Genomic DNA, 19,476 nt, shown 5'->3' on the forward strand with positions numbered 1-19,476 from the left:
TCGTTGCTTAATTCATAAGGGCCTCGCAGACTGTAGACTTTCTATCGGCCGATAGTTTGGTCGGTTTCTTAATCAGTTCGGAGAGATATGCATATGCGCATATTACACCGATTCAGTATCGGCCGATAAAAAAGTTTGATGGGCATCCCAATTGCCTTCAAACTAATCTGTTGGTCAACTACCGATCCGTACTCGTGCCGTGCTAATATTTTTTGAATATTTTTGCGATAAAATGGCTTTGCCCAATTCACTATTGTTGATTACAGAAACGTGCATGGTAAAGTTAATAGAAGAAGTTAAGCAAAGACCTGCACTTTATAAAAAAAGTTTAAATCTGAAGCTCTCCTCCACCGGTATAGAAAGTCTTGATTGATATTCTCCTTTGCTATTCGCTCCGTGCGTGACTGACGCGACACCTATACTGCAACAAACTTAAGTTTGGGAATATGACTCATACTTCGACGACATAACTAAAGAAGATGATGCAAATATAACCCAGAAATAGAAGAGAAAGACTAGTTTCTACTGTCCAAGTAAAAAAGGCGCATAACCATCAACTATTGCAATAGAAGAGTGCAAGAAGCCAATTTTCGGAAAACACCGAGGAGATATTTGTACCCTCTGTTCTTTTTTTTTATACTGAGAATCGTAATTTTTTTTCTATGGTATTTATCAGCGAGGACCATCTGATAATGTTCATCATTTGGAAAGGATTATTTCTGAAGAATTTGTCTCACTAAGTAAATTGTATGATAATTATGAAAAAACACAGAATGTAAAATTAGATGATTATCTTACGAATATCAATTGTAAGTACTAATTTTTAGTCTTAAAATTTATTGTCGTGGTTTAATTTCAGTTGGAGTTTTTAAAAAAATTCAAAAAGCTGTAAATGTAGGTAATAAAACACGAGATACTAAAGGCCTGAAATTAATGAACCTAAAGAATAATTTATTTCTTTTTACCTCTTTTAAAATGGACTCACACAAGCAACACATTCATGATTTGAACCTAAAGAAGTTGCAGTATTAGGACAGATACATGTTAAGTACGAGGCAAGTAGAAGCTATATCTGGAAATAATCGAACAAGTGTACAAGCCATTTTGAAGGAAAACAAGTTCATCCATAAAATTCCATAAAATAAACTTGGTACAGGAACTTAATGAGGTTACTTTTGACCGCCGCCCGCCTTTTACAGGTTTGAAAAATAATTAATAAGCGAGCAGTGACTGGTCCACAGTTTTGTTTTAATAGTTTTTTCTCCGAAGAATGTACTTTTTTCAAGTTGTACCAATTGCCAGTATTGGTCTTATTAAAACCCAATTTTCCACGATATGCATACATATCAACCGCAAACATAATTGTATGGGCTGGTACTTTTGGTAATTGACTTATTGGTATTTTACCTAACTATTTGACAGCGAACTGTATTTACAATTACTGTAATACGTGATTAATCCTTGTCTTGACTGGTATTATTGAAAATAATCAACATTATGATGACGATCACTTGACGTCTTAATATAACCGTGCTTATCCGCATAATGCTTTATTTAAATGAGAGACAGCATCGAATGGCCTCCTCGACTATCAGATTTGTCTTTCCTGAAATTTTAGTGGAGTCCCCCTAAAAAGTAAAATCTATAGAACACCACCCATATCTTTAGAAGATTTACGTAAACGAATTGTCAACGAATGCCTACGAATCACTACATAAATGCTCTTAGGGATGTGGAAGAACATTTCGAATAAACATCTATAATTGTATGGACGCCGGAGGTCATCACTTTCATCATTTGGTCAACTAAAAAATAGGTAACTAGCTGAAAATATTGCTTTTAAAATGTATTTTTTTTTAATTAATGAAATAAGGCATTGAACCGAATTTAAAAATTTAAAGACTTGCAAGGGACTAGGGAATTGCAAGGGCTTTCAAACGGTTTTGTATTTGACCCCTATTACCATTAAAATGTTAAGGTGATTTTTAACCCTTTAATCAAAGATTCACCTGTGACTGGGTTATATATATATATATATATATATATATATATATATATATATATATATATATATATATATATATTTATATAAAGTAGGTGGGAAGTATTGACTGAGACTTTATGTAAACTAAAGTTTACAATTGCATTTTGCGGTACAATTATTAATTTAAAGGGCACGATAAGAGGAATTCTTTGTTAATATCAAGATTTCGAAAAATGTATTTGCTTCTTATTGAAAAAATTATTGTATAACACAAGCTAAAAACATTATAACGTGAGGTTAGTCCATTAAATTTTGACCATTATTACAAACCAATAAAATAGTAGAAAGGAAACAAGTAAAGTTCCGTCAAAAACCCGGCACAAAGCTTATCGAAAAATGTCCGTGGTTCCAAAAACCAAAACTAAAGGGAGATGAAGGTCGTCAAAGTTTTATTTACTGCAGTAATTTAACTTGAGGATAGCTTATTCTCGCGGATGATATTACGTAGTCAATACTTCGCACCTTAAGCCCGAGCCGACTGAAGAGGTGGGGACTATATGGAAATAACTGTTATATCACTTTATTGTATGTTATTGTATGTGCTAAGTATTACTACTCATTTTTGAAATAAGTGTTTCAAATGATTTTAAGTGAGGTATTAGATGGTATAATTTATCATTTAAACAAAATCGAATTTTTGACTGTCACCTGAAGAAAGGTCATGAGAAGTTCGAAACTTTAAGGCTTTATGACTATTTTTAAAATATACATATCCAATTGTTTTTCTTATGTGCTAAAAATAAATAAGAAAACAAAATACAAGAGAAACAAGATAATAAAAGAACACAATTCTTGTTATCTTTGACATAAATAATATCTTGTGTACCAAGTTATTAACAATTACAAAAAACAAATTCTGTTTTTAGTTAGTTACTTCTTTTTTTTCTTATTCTTATAAAATATAAACTTGGTCTTCCTTAATAGTAAACCATAAATAAACTCCTTGTTTTACACTAATTCCATTCATGAATATTACACTAATTTTCAGCGTTATTAATAAGGCACTCCCTAATAATACCCTTCCATCCATACCCGTCCCATTGTCAGCATCTCCATCTACGATCATTTGAAGGACATTTCAGAAATCCTCCAGGCTAGAGGCGATTAACTTCGGATACACCATTATCCAGAGAGTATAAACTGACGTGCAAGTGCGGTGTCGGAGATCGTCGGACCGTAAAATTGTCCGTTTTCCTGTTTATACAAGGAAATTGAAAATATACTTAAATGGGTAAGCCTTGGAGAAGTTTGTGTAGGTTTCTAACCGAAGTGAAGGGTTGGTGTGAATCTGGTAAATCTAATTAGAACTCTGCTAAAAAAATTTTATTGACATTTTTTGGTTCGTTTTTATTTAGTCATATACCATCTCATGTAGAGGCATGTGAGATATGTTGACAGGATTGCCATGTAACAGTAAGCAATTTACCAGGGTGATAGTTCTGTACTTAATTCTTTAATATAGTTTGGGAAAAATCAGATTCTTTTTAACGCTAAGTGGTTAATGAAGAACTAAGGCTTATTTTCATTAAGCAAAGTCTATGTTTATTCTATTACAAGACCTAAAATTTCTCTTCTATAATCAGAATTAAAGAACAAATTTAAAATAGAGAAGACCAGGATTAGACTAATGCAGTAATACAAAACTGTTTCAAAAAGCAATTAGATAAATTACATTAATTCTTGAATGTAAAACCGCAGTTAAAAAGCTAGCCAAAAACAAATCACCCAGAACAGATAATCCCCTAGCTGAACTATATAAAGAAGGTAACCACGATACCTTAATGTACTACAGCAGCTCACAAAAAAAATTTTCCTTAGTGATTGGAATATTGGAATACTTTGCATCACATACAAAAAAGGAGATATCTTTAAAAGCTTTAACCATAGAGGAATTGCGCTTTTAAATGCAGCGTATAAATATAAAACTTTCTTAATATCTCCGCTGCTGTTTTTGTGAGAGTTAAGGTTTCTGCTCTGGTAGAACGCACTGGTTGAAAGCTTTCCTTTTTAAATGGGATATTTCTTTTAAAAACTTCACTTATTTTTTCCAATGTAGCCTAATATCAACTTAATCTTCTCAGTAAGTCACATGTCTAGTTGTCTTGCATTAATCTTATTTCGTGGTCCAAGTACAGATATTTTTCCACAACTTGTATGGGCGATTTCTTGATTTCTATTAGCTCATTTCTCATTATTTTTGTTTTCCCATAGTTTATCTTTAAACCGACCCTCTATGCTACTTGTTTTAGTTGCTGTAGTATAACTCTGGCTTCTCCTAATTCGTCTATTATAAAAAAATGTCATCGGCTTATTGGAGATGATCTAGTTTCTCGTCGTCGATGTTAATACCCTCTGAGTCCCACTCTAATCGTTTAACTGCGTACTGCATGGTTTTATAAATAGTTTTGGCAACAAAGTATCTTTCTGTTACACTCCTCTGCAAATTTTTATCTTCTCAGTCATGCGATTCGGAGAGGCCTTAAAATTATCATTTTAAAGACAAAGTGGATGGCGATTGGAACGATGTAACGTTATAAACGTCACATCTTTATTAGTTTATATTTAAATAATTATTTTATTTTAATTTCTTTATTAATTTAGTAATTTCTTTGATTTCAGATTCGTTTTTACTATTTTTTATTTAAAAAGTAGTTGGCGACCTCTATCTTTCTTTCCCCTCTCTTTCTGTCCCGTAGAGTAAATATTCGCCCTCTCTCTTTCTGTTCGGTAGAATAAATATGTTGATAGAAAAGCTAATTCTATCATATAGGAACATCCTATGGCATCTGTGCTAACTTCATGCAATCCCTTCCTACTTTCTGTCAATCACCTTTAATGGTGGGATTATTTTATGTTTATAATTGAAATTTATAAAAGAAGGTAGGAGTTATAATATGCTTTATTTTATGGTCTGCAACATTCTCTTGGGGTGAGTACTTTCATTGTAATCTTTATTCTATAATTCTATAATTCGTAACCTCGCTTCTTTCGAAAGTACGTTTTTCGATTATATGCATGTAGGGGTCTGAACAGAATTTAACTAAGTAATAATAATTATGTTTCATTTTTTCCTTGCAATTCGCTATTTGTTAAATTGTAATTTTGTAAAATGGCAAGGAAATTAAACCCTTTATGATGTGTCTCTAATACAAACTGTTGATGTATTTTAGTTTATCGACTATATTCACGGTTGCTTGGCTGGCCATAACCACTTAATTGTGAGGCCACACACACACAAGGAATAACTGCAGCTCTCAGGAGGACCTAACCGTCTAATTGGGAGGCCACACAAGCAGCCCGTTGATGCCATCGTTGCCTTAAGTATCACCCTTACTATATTCATTGTTTAGTATTAGCAGGGTTGATTGTTTCTTATTTTTAATAAATATGATTAGTTAAAAATTGTTTTATTTGCTATCAGCTAAGGATTAATGGTTTGATTTCTAGTTTAAGACAAGACGAACTCACACTTAAGATACTGAGCTAGGCGAAGTATAGACGATAAGCTCCCATGGTTGATTGATTTATTATTTTTACAATAGTATTTCAATTCTCTTTGGTAGTCTTATCGTTACAAAGATTAATATAGATCAAGGTCTGCTTTCGCTTACTGGAGAGAAGATAGAATGCGCAAACCATTTTAAATACCTTGGCAGCTTGATATATGTAAATTGTGACTCAGATGAAGAGAGAATAATCGGGATCGAAATATCACGTACGGCTTTTATGACCTGGAAACCAGTTTTATATAACAGAAACCTATGAATGCATATTCGCACAAGAGTCTTGAAATGTTATGTACGGTCTAAATTATTATATGTTTGAAAAAACCACAATGCTTAACAAATTAGACTCATTCGAATTGTGGTGCTATCGACGGATCCTAAAAATAATATTTGTATCGCACACTTCCAATGAAGATGTTCTTAAAATAATGAATTCAGAACGTCTACTCATAAACATCATAAAGAAGAGAACACCAGAATACCTCCGCCTTATAATTAAAGGATCCAAATATAATCTACTTTGCCTTATAATACAAGGAAAGTGGAGGGAAAAAGATAGATTGGTCGAAAGAAACTTTCATAGCTGCAAAATATTAGACTATGGTTTTTATATCAAACATTTCCCGAACGCTTAGTTGGTGGATTAGGTAGGGTTTGAGTTCTAAAGATTATTTTTATTGGGGAAACTTAAAAAGTAAAATTTGTAAAAACTAAACCAGCAAGTGTTTCAGGGCTAAGAAACATGGAGAAATATAACAGACGCATTCTACCATCGTTTAGGATACTGTCAAATTAACAACGAAGGGCATTTTAAATTAATATTTAACTCAACAGTCTTCCGGATTGAACCGCGTCGATTATCATTGCGCCGAGCTTTCCAGATTCTACTTGATGACGATTCATTTATACCGTAGGTGGTGACGTGGTTTGGATGGAGGTTGGCGTGGGGGTTAGCGCAAACATTTCGGACAGTAGGATTTTGATTCGAGGGTGGAGCAGACGATATTGTCTTTATGAGTGGTCTCCATGTCGAAGGTAACCGTATGCCTTCATCTCTTTTATTGAGACAATTTCTCCTTTTTTCAATTTCTATGGCTTCTCAGATATTTCTTGGTTTATAGAAGCGGATGAGGGCTATGGTTATGAAGTTTTTAAAATCCATTTTGTAACCTGTATGAAGATGATGTTGACCTAGAACTGAAATTGTACTAGAACTGAAAACAGTCTGCACAAGGAATTTCATAAACTCCCTATTGTTCATTTGGATTGTTGTCTTTGATTGATCGGACAAGAGATGAAAGTTTTTGTTGAGGAGTAAATATTGCCTTTATTCCTCTTAATTTAAGAATTTTGTCGATTTTGTCAGTGACGCCTTTAATGTAAGAAAGAAAACCTTTCGTATGATGAGATCCTGAGTCTTTGGGTTGACATTGAGTGGAGATTGATATTTGTGGAAGCTTCTATTGATGTGTTTTTTGCGGTAACCATTTTGGATGGGGATTTGTTTTAAACTAGAGAGCTCAGCGGGTCTACTTGCATCATCGCAAAGGCGTATTGATCTGGAGACAAGGGTATTAATGACTGAAATAATTTGTAGGTAAATAATGAAAGTAACGATTGATATGGGTGGGTATTCGATGAACAGAGTCATGAAAACCTTGGGATTGGTTTTTTTATGATAACGTCGAGAAAAGGTAGGGATGAATCAGTTTCCACCTCCATCTTAAATTGGATACTAGGATGTATACCATTCAGATGGGTTTAAAAAGACACCAAACCATCCCTACCGTGGAGTCCAATGACGAATGTATCGTCAACATGTCGTAGCCAACATGCGGGTTTGAGCATTGATGTAGATAGTGCTCGTAACTTGAAATCTACCATAAAGATATTGGCATATTGACATGAAGAAAATATCGTCCGCTTCACTCGCGAATCAAAATTATACTTTAAATCCTTAAGAAAATAATGCTTTTCATTTAATATTTTCTATACCTAAATGCCATAATTTCGTTGTTGCTACATTTATATCATCTCCGCCGATATACATTTATCTTACTATAATAAAAAATTTGTTGCAGTGAAAGATTTATCCAAATCATAGCGCAAAAAAACCTACAGAAGCTAAGACCAAATTCAGGTTAAGGTATGTCAATATTTAAGTAGTAGAAAATTAGGTATTTTAGAAAACCAGTAAAGGCGATTACAGCAGATTCTCAAAATGTTGTCGGATTACTTCAGTACAACAAGCCATTCGATTTTAAAACTTTGCAACACATTTTGCAACATGCCTGACTGCTCGATTCTACCTATCTTTGTGGTAATCATATCTTTTATTTCCTAAATATTGGCAGATTTTGTTTTATAAACAATGTTTTTTAAGTGACCTCACAGGAAAAAATAGTTTAAATGATTCATATAGGGTGATCGCTGTGGCCGTTTGATAAAATCACGTCGTCCAATCAAACTTATGGAAAAAATATTATTAATGTATTGCCTCACCAAACGAACATAATGAGTTGAAGCACCATCTTGTTACAGTCAAATATTGTCCGATTGGGATGCTCTTATTGTCTGATAATTTCCAATAATAGAATTTCTACATTAAAATGTAATTAAAAATACTTATTTGGATTTAGAAATAACCTAGCGAATTCAGGTAAAATATTATTTTCCAATAGATCTAAATACTTCAAACCATTTAAGTTTGTCTTAATGAAAAAGAGACCAATTATTTTGTTACCCATTTTTATAGCCCATATATTAAGTTTTTCTTGAGAATGTGTGTGGTATGCACGCATCCACAAAGTTACGCGACCAGTATTTACAATTATGCCGATTTATTTAATCTATTCCATTCTGTTTCCATCAATTCAAAAAGTGGTCACATCGCAAAACATAACATTATTTCAAAAATTCGGATCGTTTTCATTCCATCATTATGTCTGCAAACTCTTTACGCGTCTGTTAAATGATCATCTGACAACTTTTGAGATGTTTTTTAAGAATTGAATTTATTTTCACATACCATTTTTATTACGGATGTTTGACAAGATCTTTGATTAGACTCTAATGTGACTTTACAGTGTTTAACTTAAATGTAATACAACAGACGTTTTTGTACTCGTGGCAATGGCCGTAGCTGTCGAGACACATTAATTTCAATAAAAAAATAGTAAAAACGTATACGTAAAAATGAATTCGGGTATATACCAGTTTAAAACAATCTGTGGTAGATAAGAATACAAATTATATTGATAAGAACCGCATAACTAATATAGACTCAAATAGGTCAGTAACTTATTTCCCTGAAAGAGCAATACCTACACAAAAAACCGTTAATCAATTATCCGAATAATTAGAGTCATATTCCATTCGAATAAAAACCTCGACTCGACACGGAAATTGTGTAGTTAGTTTTACAAAGAATAATAATAATTAGTGTTTGTGGTATATCATCACAAATTTGCATAATGCAGTAGATTTTACAAAACCGAACGTTCGTCAGGACAAAAGTGCAGTAGTGGTTAAGTATATTATATTAGACGTAAACATAAAAAATAGATAATACTAACGACCAGGAAATTCCAGGGAATTTGTACTGGACCTGTAGAATCTCCACTTCCGTGCACTCGGTGTACAGTGGTAGATTTCTATTCGTAACATGGTATGTCATAAATAGACAGCTGAGGTTATTTATAAATTGACGTTTAATGTATGTATATATTAGTAGCTTCTCCACTTTTTCTTTTGGTGGAGTTTGTTTTCAATTCGCATTCTTTTGATTTAACTGTTACAGAATTTCATTTAATTAATTCATAGGGAAGAATTTTTTTTCTGTTATTTTTGAAATACTGCACTTTTAGGCATATTATTATATTAATGTTTACAACAGGTTGGAAGAGATTTTGCTAAAAATACGGTACCTTTTCAAAAAAGAGTGCCCTTTCTCAAACCAGGTGGCTTAATCAATTTCTATTACTAAGGAGAAATTAAAATAGTTCTGAAGCAATTTTAAAGTAATTACTATTTTTAGGAAAATAATCGTTCTCAAAATACAAACATTAATAAATTAAATAAATTTTATTTTTTTGTTATATATATATATATATATATATATAATATATATATATATATATATATATATATATATATATATATATATATATATATATATATATATATATATAACAAAAAAACAAAATCAAGTTAATATGATCCTTTCCCAAGTTAATATGCTCCTTTTCTAACTTGGCTGCACCGTACTGAAGACGACAAATAGTCAGAAATACGTATATACGGTTGCCTTTCATCGATATACCATTTTTGGTTTTCTGTTTTGCGAGACATTACTTTTTACGGCTGTCGCCGCTTCTCCGCCCCCAATTTCCATCTTTTTCTGTGCTATGCAGTTGCCTCTTCTAAGTCTCTTGCCGCCATTACTTCATCAATATCGTTGCGCCAACTTCTCCATGGTGGTCCTCTCTTTCTTCTTTTAGGAAAGATCCATTCCAGTACTCTTCTAGACCATCTTTACTCTGGCATTCTTTTAACATGTCCGAACCAGATTAATTGTTTTCTTTCTATGTCATCATTGATATTTCGCTCCATTTTAATTTCGTTTCTTATTTGTTCGTTTCTAACTCTCTCCAGTTTCGATCTGCCGCAGCTTCGTCTCAGATAATCCATTTCTGTTGTCATAAGCTTGTTTCTATTAGCTTTGGAGATGTCCCTTCCGAACCGTCAAGTGTAATACTTTGGACTATACTACCGTATATGCGTTTTTTGGTTTCTCGTTGAATTGTTTTTTGCCAGAGAAGAGAGTTTAAGGCACGGGTCGCTGCTCTGCCCTTGTTTATTCTTTCCCTGATTGATTTCATCTGCGCTATTTCCTTTCTTGTTGAAAATGACTCCCAAATATTTGCAGTATTGTTTTTATTATAGATTATTTTTTTGTTCTTCTTCTTTCAGTTCCATCTTCTATGCGGACTCTGTTGACTGCCGCTCTAAAAAGTTCTGCACTACTGCATTCAAACCATTTCCTTAAGTTCTTAAGCCAGGATATTCTTCGTCTTCCCACATTTCGCTTTCCTCGGATTTTGCCTTGCATAATAAGTTGTAGTAATGCGTATTTTTGCCCTCTCATCACATGTCCTAAGTACTCAAGTTTTCGTCTTTTGATAGTTAATATTATTTCCGCCTCATTTCACATCCTTCTAGTTACTTCCACGTTTGACATTCTTTGAATCCATTCTGTAACACCACAATTTAAGGCGGCCAACTTATTCAGATGCACTTGTTTTAGTGTCCACGCTTCCAAGCCATAAAGAAGAGTAGAGAACACGTAACATCGAAGCATTCTCAGGCGTAGTTCTAACCTTATATCCCGACAACAAAGAAACTTTTTAAGTTTAATGAATGATGCACGTGCTATTTCAATGCGTGTCCTAATTTCTTTGGTTTGGTCTACATCTGATGTTATCCATGTTCCTAAGTATTTATAGTTTAGTTAGTATTTATTTTTTGTTACTTGGTGAAAAATGTTTGCATTTTGAGAACGATTTCCGAAGTGGAAATTGAAACGTCAATAAATTTACTTTTACTTTCAATTGTGGCTTATTCCCATTAAAATAGTAATTAAGAAATAAAACTACCAAAAATTATTAACTTACAAGATTTTTATTTCTAATTATTATTATGATTTAAGGAAAAAAATTAAATATCTAGTTTGTGTGATATATACAAAAACATTGTTTTAAAAGAAGTACTACATTACATTTATTGTAGGAAAACTATCCTTATAGACAATAAGGTAGTCTATGGTGGACCATGCAACTTGGCTGAAGTTTACTGTAACTACGCGACAATACTGTAAAAGATCCATTTTACCACCACGAATTCTATGCAATTGTCCAACATTTTGTTGCGTGGTTAAATAGTTGTTATAAAAATTGTCATAAGGCAATTTGATAACCTTGTATTCTAAGGTATCAACAAAGTGTAAAACAACGCTAACTCCCAAACCAAGAAGGTTATATTCATCTTGAATAGTGGTAGAAGATTCATTATATGGATCAAATCACCCGACATAACCTAGCCTAGTCCTCATTGGATGAGGACCTATATAATGGTCGGATAAACTGCATGTTTTTATGCTTTTGAAACCTTTAAAAATTTGTCTTGAGTATCTTACTTTGGATTGTCACAACAATGTATATTCCGTATGATAAACATAAAATGCTTTCTAGATATTGCGTTAGCTACAAGATCGTGAGTAGAATCGGGTCATCCTCTCTTAATTCTTGAGCCATTTTTATTTTGTAAGGTTGAAATTTATTTTTCTTCAGAATCTTTAAAATTGTTTTCAGATTTACTTCACAAATGTGAGCAACAGTCTTAGTAGAAGTAGACGGATTAAGGACAAACTCACTTAACACAGAAACCTGTTTATCTTCGGATAGACGTTTTCTTCCTGTCCATTTCTTATTTTGAACACTACCAGTCTCCAAAAATTTGCTTACAACCAACTTATAGTGCGTATCTATTGGACGTTCAGAATAGCGTTTATTAAAAATTCTTAGTGACTCACGGTAATTACAACTACCTTCATTATAAATTTTGATCATTTCGCATTTTTCTTGTAAATAACGAGGATGTACCATTTTTAAAATTCACAATAAACAAGTTTCTTATAAAATAGCAGCAAAACTAAAGTTATTAATAGTATTTATTTATGATAGCAGTAAAATAATAATTTAGTTGCTATGCAATGAAAGAAGATCATTAGGTAAGTTTTTTGACCTGATCTAGAGGTACGTAGATACATTGAAACTCTTTCTCGCATAATTTAGATTCTGTAAATTTTCGAAACAAAGTATTACACATTTTTAAAATCAGTATTTCAAAAGCTTTTAAATAAGGTATCACATGATGTACTTCACCATTTAAAAAAATCATAGTTATGACTGTCACCTGAAGAGAAATCGCGTAAAGTTCGAAACATTGATGCTATAATATACTATGATTATTTTAAAAATCGACCATTTCGAGCGTTTGGCTTAAGTGCTAAAAATAAATATATTAATAGGGGAGGGATTAATACTTATTCCAGCGCATGGTATATAATGGTATAAACTAAATATGGAATATACGTAATTTCTGCGTTGAACTAAAAATTTTACCAAAACAATTACGGATCTCATTTAATTCCAAATGAAAGGTCTTACTGCGGATATTACGGTGTTTAGAACTCAGCATGAAATTTCAATTACTACAATGAATATGAGACGATATTCTTGGGACGCAATCGGGAAGTCGATTCGTCCGTCTGAAACAGAAATGGGCTTTGACGATACGAAAACTTATTTGATACCCTAAGAAAAGTTAGGGATTAGACGTAGTAGAGAAACGGGGGCGTTTGTGGTAAATGGTTGATGATATTCTTTGAAAGTTTCGAGGACAAAGATGTTTGTGTTTCGAATTCCAATACGCCTCGTTACGATAATGACGTCCACAGTGGAAAAAAGCCAACAGAAACGGGAGATAATCGACAATTTGCTCTTTTGATAACAGGCAGTAAAAAAGGTGCAACTATAGTATGCGGTCTACCTCGAGGGTGCGATCTACCTGAAGGATTTGTACAAAATAATGAAATGCAAGAAAACTTTTGTAGAAAAAATATTTACTCACCGGTAATAAACATTTGGAGCCACATAAAGACTTAATTAATAAATAAATAACAACTTTAGTAAATCTACCAGGCCATTTTATTTAAAAAGAGGGGTTGATCTTAACGCGTACCCTGGAAAAAGATTACGGTTTTGTTGCCTTTCACTATTGTGTGAAACCCCTTCTGACAAAAGATTATACTAATTAGCAACTCATGTATAAAGTATCGATAAAAACAATATTTACAAAATGAATAAACACATGTAAGAAGAATATTATTATTTTACATTTACAAATTAATACTTTCTCATATCATTTTACTATTTTAGTTGGGACTAAGCCACAAGATTAGCTTATTCCCAACTAGAATAGCAAATTGATCTGACAAATTAAATTATTATTAAGTATTAAGTTAAAAAAATAATAAAAAAAAAAACCATAGATTAGTCATTTATTTTTCTTTATTGCAATACTTACAAACTTTTTTAATTATACAGTGATCGATACACACATTTCTACTGAATATTTCACAAATTTATTTTTGTGTCCTGTTTTTTTTTGTTGGACACATGTGATACCTTTTCTTTGTTAAAACTTGAGGTTTTTCTAGTTTTTGCTTTTTATTGTGTGGTTTAACTTCCAGCAAGCATTTTTCAATACACTGTTTTGTTTCCCATTGTAGTCCCCTTGATTTTCTTCTCAAAATTTGGGGCACCACTAGTTGTTCTGCTGTCGTCGTAAGAAACAATCTTCGCTTTTCATTTTTGTTTTCGTTCCATTTTGGATATAAATTTGTCCAATTAATAAATGAGGCTACCCCAGCCACGTCTAAAATATTCAAAAAAAATGCAAAAGGCCAACGATTAGTTCGTATTTTGCACATATATTTATGAATCATTTGATCTAGCCTATCGGCATCACATTTTGTACTATTATAATATAGTATCATATTTGGTTTTTTGTCGACATCATCTGCACAGTAAACATTGTATGCATGGTAGACAGGACTAGGACACTTCTTTGTTTTTTCAGAACGTAAGAAACAAGATATCCTTTTGGAGTGAATCAGTGAATCCGAAAATTGAAGATTTCTCTAACGGTTTTTGTTTGTTAGAAATTTTCGAGGAACAAATCTCTTATTTTTTTTCACTGTGCCCACAAAAGTTAGCAAAAATTTCCAGTAATTCATGTAAAAGAGCAAGATCTGTGAAAAAATAAGATCAGTGAAAAGATATCGTAAGTCACATTCCTCTTGGAATTTTAATAAGGCTCAACGAGTTGCTTTACAACTTGAGATACAAGACCTTTGGCTACTGTATTTCCGTTTTTCCTGTATATGGTATTCCACCTAAAGGGTAATATGTTCCGGAGTCACAGGTCCACCATTGTTTTATGCCACACTTATCTGGTTTTGAAGGTATATAGTGCTTGAAAGGACACCTATCTCGATACGGAACAAGTTGCTCATCTACCGTTATGTTTTTTTCTGGTAGATAGCATTTCTGAAAGTTTTGGTTGACTTAATTCCACACTTCGCGTATTGTTGCTAATTTTTTGTTTCTTCTTCGTTAAGACCTCGTATCCTTATCGTCATATCGAACAAATCTTAGCAAATTTTTAAATTGTTTTAATCTCATGGTACCTCTAAATATAGTAGGTCCATAATACTAACTCTAAAGAATATCTACTTTATAGATGTTGGCACTCAGATGCCCTGCAGTTAGTTGTAGTCCAATAAAGACATATAGCTCTGTAGAATCGCAATATTTCAAGTTCTCTATCCCCAGGACTTTTTCGGCTTCCTTATTTGTACACTTTACTATTTCGTTCACAATTTTATGTCCACAAACAAACAAAAGGAATTAACAGGATCATCTACACTTTAACCAGGGGCTAACATTACTTTGTGCACTTTGCGTTTTATTATGCCGCAGGATCGCATACGTCCTGTCATATTGTGGTTGACGCTTCCAGTTAATTCCATCCTTAATTTCAAAAATTACACACTTTGAAATCTAAGAACTTGTAGCTACACATTCTTCTTCATTATCACTCAATACCACTTGCTGATCATCCTCTTTACTTGCTTTCGAAAGATGATCTTTAATTTTAGAGTCACTTTCAATGCCACCTACTTCAGAAGATTCTTCATCATCGGAATTCCATAAATTATTAGCAATATCTTGCAGTTCTGATGCTGATAATGGTTTTCGGGATATTCTATTTGAACTATCTACTTTCACTGTAATTCAATATAATTTTAGGAACTAAGTTGTCGACACTAACATCGATATTAAACGACTGATAGCAGATGTTATTTATTTCAAAATATGTATAGGTACCTATATAACATCTATTGTAAGCATCTCTTTGATGTTCATGTGAAATATTGTTACGATAAATATCATGGCCTAAAATAACCGTAAATATATTATGACTAATTCTGTTATGTTGTAGATTGTACCAGATAATTCTAGCGGCTGGCAGAAAATTTATTCGAAAGAAAAGGTCGAAACAATGACCCGGATTGACCTTCTAGTCTAAATCAGAGGGATTCTCCTGAATTCTAGGCCAGTTGTGTTTTCATATATAATAATGGATTTTTCATTGAAGGGGCCAGTTAATATCTGAAGACCCGCGGCCGCGATTTTAATTGTTACGTTCGCCTAAAATAAATTATGTATTAATTAGTGGTTAATAAACTTATATAAATTATCGTGCTTTTTAATAAACTAGAATAAGAACGATATAATAAATTAATAAAGACATTATAAATTCAATAAAGAAAGCAGTTAAATAACATTCATTACAATATTACCTGACTGCCAGATTAACTTCTGGACAAAGATTTAGACTTTAGGTATAAATACAAATAGGGTCCGACGGGCCCGTGTTGTTTCTTTACGTGACAAAACTCTTTCGACGTAATAATTTCAAAAATGATAATGAATATTTTGAATAGCTCATGACTATGTTAAAGGAAACATACTTCCAAACAAATTCAGTGAAGCATAAAATTCAATAAATTTTTTTTATCAACATATGATAAAAGAATTGGCGTCTCGGGCCCGTTGAACCCACCTTGCCCAGTAAGGGTTAAAGACGCCTTTACAGGGAACATTACATCTTAACTCAGTGTCATCCAAAACCTACGCCTTCGAAATTTCCGATTTTTAACATAACTGCATAAGTCATTAATTTTAATGAAAACTTGTCGCACCACATCCTGTATATTCTAGACTAAGCGCGTATAAGGATATTTATTTTTCCAGGTTGGCTGTTACAATATTGTAATAGCTTTGTTTGCTTGTCTCAGCACTTCCATCTTTATAACCTACTTTGGTGCCACTCTATTAATTATTTATGTAATTTATCCATTCGTAAGGATCGTAAAAAAACCTGTAGAAAAAATCAGAGTGGCTTAAAGATGCATGAAGCAGTCGATTTAAAGGTCGTGGCATATTAGCGTGCACGTTGAGTTTTCAGCACATAGCGTTTCCGAAAAATATAATTTAAACGGTTTTAAATATGAACAACGCATACTGTCCGGAACATAGCGTTTCAGACACTTAACGTTTCCGTTCAGTATATTCGAAAACAATATTTTACTGATGCTGATGGCTACGTAACGAGTCGTAACGTGTTTGTAAGGATAATGTTAATTAGAGGTCCGTCGTTTTCCCCCTGTTGTTTATTTAGTTATTTGTTGGATTTTGATACAGAGTATTTAAAAAAATAATTTTCGAGGCTATTTTGTCATTTATGCATGTGTTTTTATTGTTTGTGACAATTAATCAGGGACTTGATAAACAATTAGGAATTTAATAATAATTAATAGGTTTGACAATTATTTTAGAATGAATAGGCTTCAGTTAAAATATGTTTTAAATTTAATTTCACCTTCAGTTAAAAAACAAAATACTACATTTAACGAAGCCATATATATCAAACCAATAAGTATTTTTAAAAAGAAGAGGTATCACTTCCGTACAAAAGTCCTATTGTATCCTATACAAAATATTGTTTTCAAATATACTGAACGGAAACGTTAAGTGTCTGAAACGCTATGTTCCAGACAGTGTGCGTTGTTCATATTTAAAACCATTTAAATTATATTTTTCGGAAACTAAACGCTATGTGCTGGAAACGCAACGTGCACGATAATATGCCACGACCTTTAACAAGAGTTCCAAATATCATAATAAGAGCCGAAACAAGAATTACAGATGCTGTGGAAGAGACTTTCAGAAGAGTAGAAATGAAGAACATTGAAAGTGAAACTGTGCCGGATATGTGGCGAGAATGAATCATAAATGAGACCTCACAAGCGTACACGAGAAGAAGTTATTTCGTGTACAAGCGTACACGAGAAGTAGTTATTGAAGATGCAAAGCTTAGTAATTCGTGAGATTTATTTATTCAAAAAGACTTTTACTATTATCGATTGTCCAGCCTCTACATTTATTGTTAAAACGCTTCCTTAGATATACAAAGAAGTCAATTTTTTCTATTATCACATATTTAACATCCAAGAGCTGGTTTGTATTTGTTGTATTCAATCTTGTCTCCTTAGTATTAGTTGTATTAACCCTAAGTTCTGCAGCTTCAGCTTCCCCCTTTATTGCATTTAGATTTCATATCGGTAAACGTTTGCGCTAAAAGATAATATAACGTGCTGATAGCGAAATACCGTGAAAATGTTCCCGATGTTAATAAACAAATAGAAATAAATAAGATAATGAATTGAAGACTAACTTAATAAAAATAACTGAAAAGGATTCCAGACAAAAAAATGGTGCTGATGCAGATGTGTTGAAATCTTACTGTATCACTACAAAGAAATAAGGTTTTTTTTTAAATTAGACAACTCCTACAGCTTGGGATGAACCCAGTGCTAGACTATGAACCCACTCTTTGCGAAGATGAAGGGAACTCAGAGAGTGATAAAACAAACTATGAATGAGCTGCATTAGAGAGCATGTAATTTCTTTGTTTCTAATTTGCTATATTTTATCTATTTTTATATATAAGACTTATATTCTTTGATTGCCATTTATTGTGAATATAAAACATATCTAAAATAAAATTATCGTGTTAGAAAGGTTGGTATTATAGGTACAGTTCATTTTTCTTCATTAAACAGCTTTCAATTATCAAGATATATAGTTGGTGTTGTCGAAAATAATTTTGCAAATAACAACATACTATAACTACAATTTGAGCCTGAATGACTTAATCGATAGTTGGATTTTTTTTATCAAAAAATATTTCTGCTTGAGGGTCGAGTTTTGGATGAAGAGCAAACGGATGGCAACTATTTGTCCTTTATTTAGCATTTGGGCTTTATAAGGTTTTGATTAATTTATTAGGTAATGCTCTTCCAAATTTTGTGTAACTGAAGATAACGCGATCTTAGTGTAAAAAGGTATTCTCCCTCTTATAATGTCAAAGTTTATCAAAGTTTTTATTCATTTTTATTGAAAAGTTTTTTCAATAATGCATGATTAGTTTATTATTTTTTAAATAGGTATGTCCAGAAAAAGTGCTTACCTTTATTTATTCATTAAGGCTGATAGCACAGCCACGCACTCTAAACATTATTTCTATTTCCATATTATTTCGTTATCAGTGTAGTGAATTGATTACAGTAAAACACAACAACCGAAATATTCAGATATTTGAAGGTTTTTTCCGTTGCGAGGTAATGTAATGTTTTCAATTAATGTTGATAGATCAGTGAAGATAAAGTTTGGAAAGTAATTCGGCTCAACTCATTAGTGTACTTTTCCATGCTTCACAACTATTGTTTTGCCCACTTGGGCCATTACAAAAAACATTGACGACATTCAATATAGTTCCTACAAGGACTGGCGATAAAATATTGAATGTTTTGCAATATTTTGCAAAACCTTAAATTTTTAATTTTAATATTATCTCAAAAAAACGACTGTTACGAAATAAAATTATATGTCTGTGGATAATCTTTAATCTTATTGTGCCAATAGATTTGCATAATATTATGAAACATGTATGGGCCGTTTATAATAATGCAAAGTATCAAAAAACTAGAAGAACTCCACATACAAACTATTTAAAAATATTTTACACAATGTGTATATAAATATGCATACCATAAATGCAAAATAATTCACATAGAATACAAAGCATTTAAATAAAGTTATTTCCAAGAAGAAAATTGCTAATGATACATTCAGTTCAAAAATAGAAAAATAACCAATTTTTAATTTCGCTATTTTG

General features: G+C 32.4%; 1 protein-coding gene across 3 annotated transcripts in view; it reads right to left on the reverse strand.

The window, feature by feature from the left end:
* Window positions 1-19,476, reverse strand: part of LOC140439614 (uncharacterized) — a 1,046,430-nt gene that overhangs the window by 175,317 nt on the left and 851,637 nt on the right. The gene's annotated exons all lie outside the window — the stretch shown is intronic.

The sequence above is a fragment of the Diabrotica undecimpunctata genome, chromosome 4 (assembly GCF_040954645.1).
Source record: "Diabrotica undecimpunctata isolate CICGRU chromosome 4, icDiaUnde3, whole genome shotgun sequence".
NCBI lineage: Eukaryota > Metazoa > Arthropoda > Insecta > Coleoptera > Chrysomelidae > Diabrotica > Diabrotica undecimpunctata.